The sequence below is a fragment of the Hyperolius riggenbachi genome, chromosome 12 (genome assembly GCF_040937935.1).
Source record: "Hyperolius riggenbachi isolate aHypRig1 chromosome 12, aHypRig1.pri, whole genome shotgun sequence".
Taxonomy (NCBI): domain Eukaryota; kingdom Metazoa; phylum Chordata; class Amphibia; order Anura; family Hyperoliidae; genus Hyperolius; species Hyperolius riggenbachi.
Window position 1 is genome coordinate 98,181,421 of NC_090657.1, and position 13,629 is coordinate 98,195,049.

The 13,629-nt window shown below is 42.8% G+C and overlaps 1 protein-coding gene across 3 annotated transcripts in view; it reads left to right on the plus strand.

Moving 5' to 3' along the window:
* Positions 1–13,629, plus strand: part of FBXO47 (F-box protein 47) — a 274,591-nt gene that overhangs the window by 205,156 nt on the left and 55,806 nt on the right. The window lies entirely within an intron of this gene.

Below are 13,629 nucleotides of genomic sequence, written 5' to 3' on the forward strand. Positions count from 1 at the left end.
TGTCTGGGAGGCTGTGGTTGCTGCTGCACGCAATGTTGATGGTGAACAGATCAAAACACTGACAGAATCCATGGATGGCAGGCTTTTGAGTGTCCTTGCAAAGAAAGGTGGCTATATTGGTCACTGATTTGTTTTTGTTTTGTTTTTGAATGTCAGAAATGTATATTTGTGAATGTTGAGATGTTATATTGGTTTCACTGGTTAAAAATAAACAATTGAAATGGGTATATATTTGTTTTTTGTTAAGTTGCCTAATAATTATGCACAGTAATAGTCACCTGCACACACAGATATCCCCCTAAAATAGCTAAAACTAAAAACAAACTAAAAACTACTTTCAAAAATATTCAGCTTTGATATTAATGAGTTTTTTGGGTTCGTTGAGAACACGGTTGTTGTTCAATAATAAAATTATTCCTCAAAAATACAACTTGCCTAATAATTCTGCACTCCCTGTATATACGGTACATCCTCTTCCAAATTGAAGGTTGTACGCATCAGAACTCAGTAAAATAATCAGCTGTTCCTTAAATTGTTAAAATATAAGCTCAAGTGTATAGCAGCAATAATTTAACATAATAATTTTCTGTGGGATAATCGCATTGTGGTAAAATCTTGGCCCTTTTTTTCTTTACCAGATTGATTCAGTTTATTGAGGTTTTTGGGAATTTGTTTATGCCTAGCACTCTTAATGGCCCACCACAGCATTATTTTGATTTCAACCATTCTGTATTCCATTGTAAATTTGTTTTTGTACTTGTCCTTTTGCATCACCCAATTTAAACCAAGCTTCAGCTATTGCACATATGGCCTTACATGTGACTCTAGAATACAGAGGAGTTCATGGTCGACCCAGTGACTTCAAGGTACGCATGTCCTGTGGCTGCAAGACAAGCCCAAATCATCACCCCTCTGCTGCCATACCTAACTGTTATGAGGGGTATGTGCTTACTCTATATGCTGTGCTTCGGTTTTCAATAAATGTGGCACTGTACATTTTGGCCAAACATCTACATTATGTTCTCATCCGTGAAAAGGACATTGTTCCAGAAGTCTTTTGGTTTGTTCAGATGCAGCTTTGAAAGCCTCAGTTGTGCTGCCATGTTCTGTGTAGAGAGAAAAGGCTTTTAAAGGATTGTAAGCTACCCTTGCAAGCTTACAATCTAAGGGCTCTTTCACATTACCAAACACGTGCATGAACCGATTTCGTGCAAGCATTAATGACTGGCGTGACGTCGGGAAGTTGCGGTGTTATGCTGATTAGCAGTGGTAGTTCTAATTCAATTACAATTTTTATTGTTTTATATCCAAGACAACCTAAGCTTAAAAAAATGTGTATTGCAGGGTCCTGCATGAAAGTGCAATCACACAACTGCTAATTTACTCGTCTTTCAACTATTTGCACTCTTTTCCAATAATGCCCAGGTGAGAGCTGCAATCATTTGTCACAAAGTAAATGGCAAAGTTTTAAAAATCCAGACCTGGTTTGTTGAATTATTTATCAGAGTATTTACTGTCTTCAAAGATAATGAGGTTGATCCACTAAACTACAGTATAATTGCCACTTTATTTTACATTGTGCCAATACTTGGGTCTCTGGTACCTGAAAGGATATTGTGTCATTGGCCATTAGACAACCTGCTGTGCCAGGAAAATTCTGTCCATTCACTTAGTGCAGATTTTATGAGACATACTTCTGCAGATACCTCTACCTCATTTATAACTGAGCTGTAGTTACGTATAGTTCCTCTACTAAGAACAAAAATATTGTGTTGCGAAGAATATGAGCTGTAGGGTGATGTATAACAGTCCATTTGTTTCCAAAGGATTAACCTTCTTATGACTGTATTGCTCTGTGTTTTAAGTTGAAGCCAGGCATTCTTAGAACCTGTCTGACTGTGTCTAGAGACAAAGGGAGGTTTCTCAGAGCTTTGTTTAACATGCCCATATAAGATCAGCAGTACAGTATAGTCTACATCTATGCTATTTAATAATGAAGTCTATACTGGGGAACTTTAGTGGAACATAATTAGTTCTGAGATCCAAATAGAAGTTTGACAGAAATAGCCAGCGGGCTAAGCCAAAAGACTGGCCTTGTTCCATTTGAATGTATTTTTTCACGTGCTTTGTCTTAAGTATAGAGCATTTCTAAACATGTTAAAACCGCTGTAATTTTAGCATCATCTATAAATGGTTGTAGTTTGTGAGAAAAAGTATTGGTGAAGGTTTGTAGTTAGACCTTTCTGATGTGCCACTAATTATTGTGTGTCAATTGTTCATATCTTTATAAAACAATAAAAATCTCTCCCCCTCCCCATAGTGACTTAGTTTGACCCCTTCTCCACCCACCACAATCTAAATGGGGAGTCAATTCTCACTGTCTCCCCCTCCCTGTGATACAATGCAGAGCCCGAAGCAGAAGCTTCATCCTTCACTATTCCCACCACCAGGTGCTGCATCATCTCCTCACCCTCACACACGCTGGTCTGTGCAGTGTAACTATGGTGACATTGGCAGCTGGTAGTACATTGATGTAGGCACACCAGCATGAGGAAGAGGATTGTATCAGTATGGGGGGGCAGTGAAAAGTGTCCTCCACTTTAGATTGTGGTGGGTGGGAAGGGATCAGAGTAGTTCACAACTTTAGTGCTACAGGAAGGGAGAGAGAGTGATTGCACATGATATTTTATCACAGGTGATAGCAGTAGTGCAGTCGGCTCCATAAAATTGTAGATGACCCACATACTTTGTTGTGTCATTTTGCTTTGTTCCACTTTACACAACGTGTCTCCTCTGTCTGTGAAAGCAATCTCTCAGGAGTGTGTTATTTAGGCTGCATAATCAGGTGCAGAGTTTTCTAGATAGACTTACACTCACCTAAAGGATTATTAGGAACACCATACTAATACGGTGTTTGACCCCCTTTCGCCTTCAGAACTGCCTTAATTCTACGTGGCATTGATTCAACAAGGTGCTGAAAGCATTCTTTAGAAATGTTGGCCCATATTGGATAGCATCTTGCAGTTGATGGGGATTTGTGGGATGCACACCCGAGGCACAAAGCTCCGGTTCCATCACATCCCAAAGATGCTCTATTGGGTTGAGATCTGGTGACTGTGGTGGCCATTTTAGTACAGTGAACTCATTGTCATGTTCAAGAAACCAATCTGAAATGATTCGAGCTTTGTAGCATGGTTCATTATCCTGCTGGAAGTAACCATCAGAGGATGGGTACATGGTGGTCATGAAGTGATGGACATGGTCAGAAACAATGCTCAGGTAGCCCATGGCATGTAAATGATGCCCAATTGGCACTAAGGGGCCTAAAGTGTGCCAAGAAAACATCCCCCACACCATTACACCACCACCAACAGGGCATGATGGATCCACGTTCTCATTCTGTTTACGCCAAAATGTGACTCTATCGAGACTCATCAGACCAGGCAACATTTTTCCAGTCTTCAACTGACCAATTTTGGTGAGCTTGTGCAAATTATAGCCTCTTTTTCCAATTTGTAGTCGAGATGAGTGGTACCCGGTGGGGTCTTCTGCTGTTGTAGCCCATCCGCCTCAAGGTTGTGCCTGTTGTGGCTTCACAAATGCTTTGCTGCATACCTCGGTTGTAACGAGTGGTTATTTCAGTCAACGTTGCTCTTCTATCAGCTTGAATCAGTCAGCCCATTCTCCTCTGACCTTTAGCATCAACAAGACATTTTTGCCCACAGGACTGCCGCATACTGGATGTTTTTCCCTTTTCACACCATTCTTTGTAAACCCTAGAAATGGTTGTGCGTGAAAATCCCAGTAACTGAGCAGATTGTGTAATACTCAGACCGGCCCGCCTGGCACCAACAACCATGCCACGCTCAAAATTGCTTAAATCACCTTTCTTTCCCATTCTGACATTCAGTTTGGAGTTCAGGAGATTGTCTTGACCAGGACCACACCCCTAAATGCATTGAAGAAACTGCCATGTGATTGGTTGATTAGATAATTGCATTAATGATAAATTGAACAGGTTTTACTAATAATCCTTTAGGTGAGTGTATATTTCAGTAATTGAAACATTTCAGCTTAAAGCTACATCTACATGGAGCAATGTGACTAGCATGTGACTTATCAATCGAGCCGCTGATGCGGCTCGATTGATAAGATCCGACAGGTTGGATCTCGCCACCCCTGATTCCCTGCTCGTTCCCCATGTGGGGACAATGGCAGGGAATCGAGCGGAAGATAAGCGGCGCCGGCGGAGACGAGCGGGGGAACGAATCCGACGCACGCGCGGACGAGCAGGGACGCGGCGGGTACGCGTGGGGATGCAGAAGAGGCAATCCGGCGGCTAATCAAGCCGCCGGATCGCTCCGTGTAGATGTAGCTTAAGAGTGTCAAAATATTGGGGTCGACTTATACAAAAGGTTGACTTATATTTGATAATATACGGTACCATCATTTCGGAAATCAACCACAATGGGCATGATTCACAAAGCTTTTTCACGTTTTTCCTCTGTTTTTACCTTATCTATGTTACATATTTAAGCTCCCAAAGAACAAACATAGAATATTAATTAGGTAAGCAAAGTAGTATTGAAATGACGTTCATCAGGAACAACTTACTTAGAGTGATTATTTTGCTTGTAAATGTGCTGAAAGTTTATTGTTATCAATAAGGTGATAGATAAGTCTTTTATGAGATGTTTTGTAAATAGTGCCCAATATATTTTATTGAATCTAACTACTAATCTATTAAGACATTATATAATATGTGCCTATCTTAAAGCAAATCTGAAGTGAAAATAAACTTATGGGGTAATTAATTGTAATTGTAATACAGATAACAAATAGAACATTACTAGCAAAGAAAAAAAAATCTTATTTTGTTTTTCAGTACAGGAAGAATTAAAACACTTGAGTTGTTATGTATGCAAAAGAGCTTCTCTGAGCTATTCCACCAACTTGGTTGAACTCAGTCCTGTTTTCTGAATAGCTTAAACAGCCAAAAAAACAGTGAGAGATAGCAAAGGTTTTACTGCAGGGAAGTTCAAAGGGTCATTAGCTCTGATCTGCTTTACAGAGAGTCATTCAGAGTGGGGTTTCTAAACTGCAAATATGACAGAATGATGCAATGTTATAAATAAAGCTATATAACTGAAAAAAATTACTTTGCTACTAATGTTCTATTAATTATCTGTTCTACACATATAATTAATTATCTCATAAGTTTATTTTCGCTTCACTGTCACTTTAAAGAAGATGTGCAGTGGGGACCTGTTGTCCATTCAAACTTCCAATGAGGAGCGCAGGATTTGACATAGTTCTCTGCACCTGACTGGAGTTTGGTGCAAGCACAGTGAAAGTTCTCTGCTCTTCAGTTACTGCATTTTTACTTTATTAAATGACTCCCCTGAATGTCCTTCATTTCAACCTGGGTGTTTACTCTTCAGTAAAACAGGTCTAGTATCAGCGATATAGATAAGATCTGTATAACATTTCCTCATATGAACTGAAAACATTCTTTGGAACCCGCACACAGAACCCAAAGTCCCTCAGGAAGATCGCCCTGTTGTACAATTAAAGTGCAAAGTTTATTGGCATAGTCCTACAGCTCAATATAAGCACAGGAGGGAATACGCTACTTATGTTAAAGAAAGAAAGCAGAGGAAAAAAAATGAAGGCTTAGCTAGCATAATCATTTGATGATGGAAGGCAATGTGTCTTCACCAAGCAGCACCTGCTATTTGACTGGTCTACAGGGTTAAGCCAGTCAGCATGTTTAAAGACACAGTAATGTGTCCAGACCTGCAGTACCGAATCTAGCATGGGCGGACCAGAATTACAGGCTGTAAAAGTGAAGAAACGGGTAGACACAAAGTTCACAGGATGTTTCCTTGGCTTGAGGATGGGCGTAAAGCTTGACACAGCTCTAGGTGTCTGTCGCTGATTTATTTGGGACAAATGATGTTGTGAACTTTATGTCTACCCATTTCTCCACTTTTACAGCCTGTTGGATCGGGGGGGGGGGGGAAAGCTATTTGATGGACATTGACCATTTTTGATAGTTATCTAATTGCTGTGGATCTCTCCTGGTCCTGTCATGATTTTACTATTTTGTATGTCAAGATTTTAAACAAAGGAAGTCTGGGAGTTTTGGGGAAAAGACTTTGTGGAGAGTGCTGGTCCCTGCATGCTTTTGGATCTTTGTCCTGTCTGGTATTCTGGCGGACTGAGTGTGCACCAGAGATGTAGCGAACGGTTCGCCGGCGAACGGTTCCAGGCGAACTTAGGAGGTTCGCGCTCGCCTGCACCAGGCGAACTTTTGCGGAAGTTCGATTCGCCCCATAATGCACTATAAGGGTCAACTTTGACCCTCTGCATTACAGTCAGCAGGCACATTGTAGCCATTCAGGCTACACTAAGCCCTGGAGCCCCACCCCCCCTTATATAAGGCAGGGTCCGGCGGCCATTACACTCACTCGTGTGCCTGCTAGAGAGAGGAAAGGGTGAGCTGCTGCAGACTTTTTCAGCCCATTGGGTCAACCTGGTGACCGATGGCAGCAAGCAGGGAGTACGTGGCTGCGCAGCGGACCGACTTGTCACACCTCCACGGCTTGCAGGTAGGCCTCCAGCCACCTCCTCTCCACCTGCTACCACCGCTTCGCTGTCGTCATCCTCCTCCTCCTCCTTGGCTGGTGCCACGATCTCCTCTCCAGCTACACAGCCCCAGCACCCCAGAAGCCTATGCTGCATGCCAGGTACAACGGTGTCATGCAGTGTTAGACATGTCTTGCCTGAAAGCGGAGAGTCACACTGGAGCAGCTCTCCTGGCTGCTCTTAACAAACAGGTGGAGCAATGGCTGACCCCGCACAAGTTTGAGATCGGCAACGTGGTGTGTGACAACGGCAGCAATCTCATTGCTGCGTTGAATTTGGGAAAGCTGACACACATACCCTGCATGGCACATGTGCTGAATCTGGTCGTGCAAAGATTTGAGTCCAAGTACCCAGGCCTACAGGACGTCCTGAAGCAGGCCAGGAAGTTGTGTGGGCATTTCAGGCGCTCTTACAAGGCACGCTTTGCGGACATTCAGCGTAGAAACAACTTGCCGGTGATACGCCTGATTTGCGATAGCCCGACTCGCTGGAATTCCACCCTGCTTATGTTCTCTCGCCTGCTAGACCAGGAGAAAGCCGTCACCCAGTACCTGTATCATTACAGTACAAGGACACAATCTGGGAGGATGGGGATGTTGTGGCCCAAAAACTGGACACTGATGCAAAATGCATGCAGGGTCATGGAGCCCTTTGAGGAGGTGACCAAACTGGTGAGTCGCGATGAGGGCACCATCAGCGACTTGATCCCCTACGCCTACTTTCTGGAGTGTGCCGTGCGTAGAGTGGTGGATACAGCTGTGGAGGAGCGTGAACGAGAAGAGTTACGGCAGCAGGAGTCATGGGAGCCATTTACACCTGAACCCGATGTTCCCACAACACCTGTGGCAGCACAGAGGGGGGAGGAGAAGGGGGAAGAAGAAGAGTCGTGTGGGGAAGGAGAGGAGTCAGACTCTGATGATGGTGATGATGAGGAAGGTGTTTCTGTGGAGGAGGAAGAGGCGGCGGAAGAAGAACAACTGCGGCAGCCGTCACAGGGGGCTTCTGCTGCTCCACGTTCCCGTGGTATTGTTCGTGGCTGGGGGGAGGAAGATGAGTTGCGTCCCGTCACTGAGAAAGAGCAAGAGGAGATGGAGAGTACGTCTGCATCCAGCTTTGTGCAGATGGCCTCTTTCATGTTGTCCAGCCTGTTGAGGGACCCCCGTATCAAAAAACTCAAGTCGAATGACCTGTACTGGGTGGCCACGCTACTAGACCCTCGGTACAGGCACAAAGTGGCGGACCTGTTAACAACTCAACAGAAGGCGGAAAGGATGCAGCACTTGCAGAACAAGCTGTCGATGATGCTTTACAATGCGTTTAAGGGTGATGTGGCTGCACAACGCAATCAAGGTACCACTGGCAGTAACCCTCCTCCTCCCAAGTCCACGCAGGCAAGGACAGGACGCTCCAGCGATCTCAGGGTGATGTCGGACATGCGGACATTCTTTAGTCCAACTCCTCGCCATAGTCCTTCCGGATCCACCCTCCACCAACGCCTGGACCGGCAGGTAGCCGACTACCTGGCCTTGAGTGTGGATGTAGACACTGCGAAAAGCGACGATGAACCCTTGGACTACTGGTTGCGCAGGCTTGACCTGTGGCCAGAACTGTCCCAATTTGCCATACAACTTCTCTCTTGCCCTGCCGCAAGCGTCCTGTCAGAAAGGACCTTCAGTGCAGCTGGAGGCATAGTTACTGAGAAGAGAAGTCGCCTAAGTCACGACAGTGTTCAGTACCTGACCTTTATCAAAATGAATGAGGAATGGATCCCGGAGGGCTACTGCACGACCGAAGACTAAGTCAGTCCCCACACACAGCATCTCTGCCTGCAGGCCGCTTGCCTTCTCCGCCACCACCAACAGGGTCCAGGACTCTAGGCGGATTCCTGAATTTTTAAGGCCGCCGCTACACTAATTTTTCTGGTGCATGTACATGCCTGCCTAATTTTTCTGGCTGCACTGCGGGCGGCTGCAACAAAAAAACAAAAGGCATGTACATGTGCCCATCCCCCTTCGTGATCATTACCTTGCCGCGGTGAAGGGGCTTGCGTATCACAATGAAGCAATGACTGCCGGCTATTTGAGTGTCTCGGGTGGGGGTGGCACACAAAAGATAATAAGGTCGTTGCTTCATTGTGGTCAGACCAAATTTGATCAGCTGGACAGTCACTGTTGTTCTATCATTGAGCTACCACAGCCCGGCGACCATATGGGCTTGAAAAATGCCACGGCCTACACTCTGGCCACGGTGCTCACCAGTCCAGCACGGCCTTCACTACGCAAACAGCTGTTTGCGGTGCGTTACACAGTGAGTTTGGTGTGTCAGTGTGAAGCAGAACTCTAATTACACTCCCTGATTGATGTATACACATGCAAGATGTTTGAAAGCACGTTAGGCCTGCAATTTAGCATTCAATGTGATTTCTGCCCTTAAAACGCTGCTTTGAGTCAAATCCAGATTTTTCCCCGGGACTTTGGCCATGTATCCCACTCCGCCATGCCCCCCTCCAGATGTTAGACCCCTTGAAACATCTTTTCCATCACTTTTGTGGCCAGCATAATTTTTTCTATTTTTCAAAGTTCGCTTCCCCATTGAAGTCTATTGCGGTTCGCAAACTTTTCCGCGAACCGAACCTTCTGCGAAGGTCCGCGAACGGGGTTCGCGAACCGAAAATCGGAAGTTCGCGACATCTCCAGTGTGCACCTCTTGTAAGCTGCGTGGGATTGTGGTCAGGAGACCGCACTACATTTAAATTTGCTGACCGACCAGACCAGCAGGCCAGTTAAATAGCAGGTGCTGCTTGGGAAGTAAGCATGGGGGTAGATAGATACTAAACAAATATTAACTTTTAGGAACGTTTTGCTTTGTCAAAAAAATGCTTGGTCATTTAGTATTGTGAAGAAATAAAATACTGGAGAGTGGAAAATTAATTATAGTGTGAGCTCATATAATGCAGTAATTGTGGTTTATTGCTGTTAAATCCTGGATAATATCAGTATAACATTTGCCTGGTAAAGGGTGCCATATTCTGCTTTCTGCTCTGTCTGGCACTGTGTCCACATCAGTATTGATCTTGAAGCTAGCAGAACGCCTTGTGTGGGATTTCTGTTTCAGGCACAATGCCACTATCTCTAAACAGAGGAAAATATGCATCACTGATATAGTCAGATCCCAAGAGGCTGCCAGATATGGCGGTAAATGATCAGAACAGGCCCACTCTCAGTTCCACGTCTGGATAAGATTATAGGGCAGAAGAGGGGTTTTTAATTTTTGAAAGCAGTACATCTTAAGAATTCTCATTCCAACGTTTCATGGAAAAGCACTCTGGGTCGTGTTCTTCCATTACTGCTCACAGCTCTTTGGATCGCCTAGCATTGTTGATCACAGTAGTGGGGAATTCCGTGCACTGTTGGTCACAGCAGTTAGCGGAAAAAAAATTGTATTTCTAAACTTTGTGACTGAGGGGAAGATTCACCTGAAAGAGGAACTTCAGCCTAAACAAACATACTGTCATTAAGTTACATTAGTTATGGTAATTAAAATAGATAGGTAATATAATCTCTTACCCATCCTGCTTTAAAAGAACAGGCAAATGTATGTGATTTCGTGGGGGCAGCGATCTTTTTCATGGGGGCAGCCATCTTTTTGGTTGAAAGGAGGTGACAGGGAGCATGAGACAACGTTCCAACTGTCCTGTGTCCTGATCACCCCTCCCAGCTGCGCGCACTAGGCTTCAAATCTCAAATTCAAAATAAAAAAACCAAAACCAATTTGCGCAAAAACAGCAGAACGAGAACAACAACATCATAAATCCCATCATGCTTTGCACAGGATCAGGGGAAAAATGCCCAGGCAGTTTTCTTCTGTTCAGCTAAAAATGAGGCAAGTTCTGATGCTGTGAAACTGTTAAAGAAACACCAAGTTTTTCAGTGCTGCTGAGTAGATTTTTAGTCTGAAGGTTCACTTTAAGGTAGAGAATATTACAGAGTCTACAAACCAACAAGCAACCACTAGTGTCGGACTGGGAGCTGGAGAAGCTAAGGAAATTCACCAGCTGGCCAAGCAGCAGTAATCAGGTGTTGCTGCTCACAGTGAAGACTTGCTGCAGGTTTCTATTGGGAGTGATAACACAGGGTTATTGCTGCTTGGCCAGCAGGTGGATTTTCTTAGTTTTTCCACCTCCCAGTCCGACACTGGCAACAACTAACCAGCATATATTGCCCAACTGGTAAATATTTATTATGTAGCAAAAAGTCACATAATTCACATACAACGGCCCATATGCAATTCACTTTTTCACCTAAGTTTTCTCCTTGGAGATAAGTTTTCATCTTCTGTTTAAAATAACTTTGTAGCACTCTGTAACTGAAAAAGAAGGTGAAAAAGTACTGTCAAATTATTTTGAGTATTTTCTTGCTTGCTGGTGTCTCTTAAATGGCATTCTATTGATAAAATGTGAAAATATCACCTGGGAGAAAACTTAGAAGAAAAAGGGAATTGCATATGGCCCCTTATGTCATTTAAAACCACAATAAGTTATAGTGGTCTATACGTATTGGACTATTAGCCCTAAGATGTCCTCCATGATTGAATATTGTTAACCTGTCCTACATTAAACCATAGCAAGATGTAAACATACTCAGGTTTCAGACATATAGATCATGCAGGGCCACTACAGATCAAAAACTGCTAAGTCCAATTATAGCAGCAGGGACAGCCATACTATCCCAGGAAAAACCCACATATTTAGGTAGATAAATACTTGTTCTACTTACATAACATATGTATTGTACTGCCCATGTTTTGATTTCAGTGAATTCTATATAGTTCAGTGGTTTGCAAAAGCATTCGGCCCCCTTGAAGTTTTCCACATTTTGTCATATTACTGCCACAAACATAAATCAATTTTATTGGAATTCCATGTAAAAAACCAATACAAAGTGATGTACACGTGAGACGTGGAGCGAAAATCATACATGATGCCAAACATTTTTTTTTAAATAACTGCAAAGTGGGGTGTGCATAATTATTCAGCCCCCTGAGTCAATACTTTGTAGAACCACCTTTTGCTGCAATTACAGCTGCCAGTCTTTTAGGGTATGTCTCTACCAGCTTTGCACATCTAGAGACTGAAATCCTTGCCCATTCTTCTTTGCAAAACAGCTCCAGCTCAGTCTGATTAGATGGACAGCGTTTGTGAACAGCAATTTTCAGATCCTGCCACAGATTCTTAAACAAGATAAAATAGAAAAAATGAGGTGGCTTACCTCAATGAGGAGATCTTTGTATAGACAAAGAAATATTTATTTAGCACAGGCAATGCGTTTCACCGGTCTAAGCCTGCTTCCTCAGGCCAATAACAGTGCCAATTGCAATTAGCAAAGGGAGCATCCTCTTTTTTTTATCTCTTCTTATGTCGATGCTGACTGAGCTTCATCCTGTGACTCACCGAATGAGGTAGCCCAGCTAATATGGCGTCTCGCTTGTTCTCATTTAAGCTTTCAAAATTGGTATGTTTTTAAAATTTTTCTAATGCTTACTTTTATAACTGTTTTTCCATCTCATATTTCTTTCTCCACCATCGTTAAATATACCATTGCTAATGCAGTCTTTTTTCCACTGGGGCATACAACGCTAATTCTGTAAATGTCCTGCCTATATTATTTCTTCCCCAAGACCTTAAGAATTATCATAGCCTTGATATATTTCTTCAGAGATATAATATTCTCTTTCCTTCTATCTTTAACGGTAAATCTCTGTGTGTCCCACACAAATCTACCATTTGATTATATGGAGATTCTGTCTCTACTTGTGCGTTGGATACTAACTTTTCATGTACTTTAAACATGATAGCCCAATATTTATAGACCACTATAACTTACTGTGGTTCCGGATTACATATTGTATGTGAATAATGGAACTTTTTGGTACACAATAAAAATGTTGCAGTTAAGCAGTATATGCTGGTTGGTGGTTGCTTATTAGATTATGGTTCGTTTTTACCAATGTTTCACTTGCGTGAAACACATACCATATTTATATATAATATTTTATACTCTCTCCATATCCTCTTTCCAGTAATCAACTAGCCAAATATCTAGCTTGCCCTTCAAATCAGCTGGATCAGAATTATCCTAAGCACAGCCACAGAGAAAAGCTGTTTAAAAATGTCTGGGGTGGTAACTATCAAAATGCAATGAACTTTTTGTGTAGTTTTTTTAATGATATCCTTTTTACAAGTTATTACTATATCAAGAGTACACCAGTGATGTAATAATTGGCTGCTTAATCCCTACTCTCTGTGTTTATTGTAATGTGGCTCCTGTCTTGTTGATTCCAGTCTTGATAGCTTATACTGTCTGAAAGGAGGTCCATCTTCTTTAAGACTGTTCAGAATTTCCCGCTGTCGGACCCACCTAAATTTATAGACTTGTCTAGGGTGTATGGCGACTGATACAGGGTGCTGGAAATTCTTATAAGCCTCAATTTTAAACTACTGATGCAGCTGCATATGTCAGTCCACCACCAGCTCCTGCCAAGTCTAGAAATAGAGGTCAGCCCAGTGGCAGGAAGTCAGTTGAGTGTAGGAGCTTAAAGAAGAAGGACCACTTTCTAGAGTGTTTGCAAGCCAGCAGGAGCCAGGCTGCAATTAACTAGGACTATGTGCATACCTTAAGCTAGTCCTCAGTCATACATGATACCAAATTAGATACAGTGGGATGCGAAAGCTTGGGCAACCTTGTTAATCGTCAGGATTTTCCTGTATAAATCGTTGTTTGCTACGATAAAAAATATCAGTTAAATATATCATATTGGAGACACATACAGTGATATTTGAAAAGTGAAATTAAGTTTATTGCATTTTATTGTGTGCAAAAATTGTTTAAATACAATTAGGCAGGTGCATAAATTTGGGCACTGTTGTCATTTTATTGATTCCAAAACCTTTAGAACAGATTCTGGAGGCCAATGTTCAGGAAT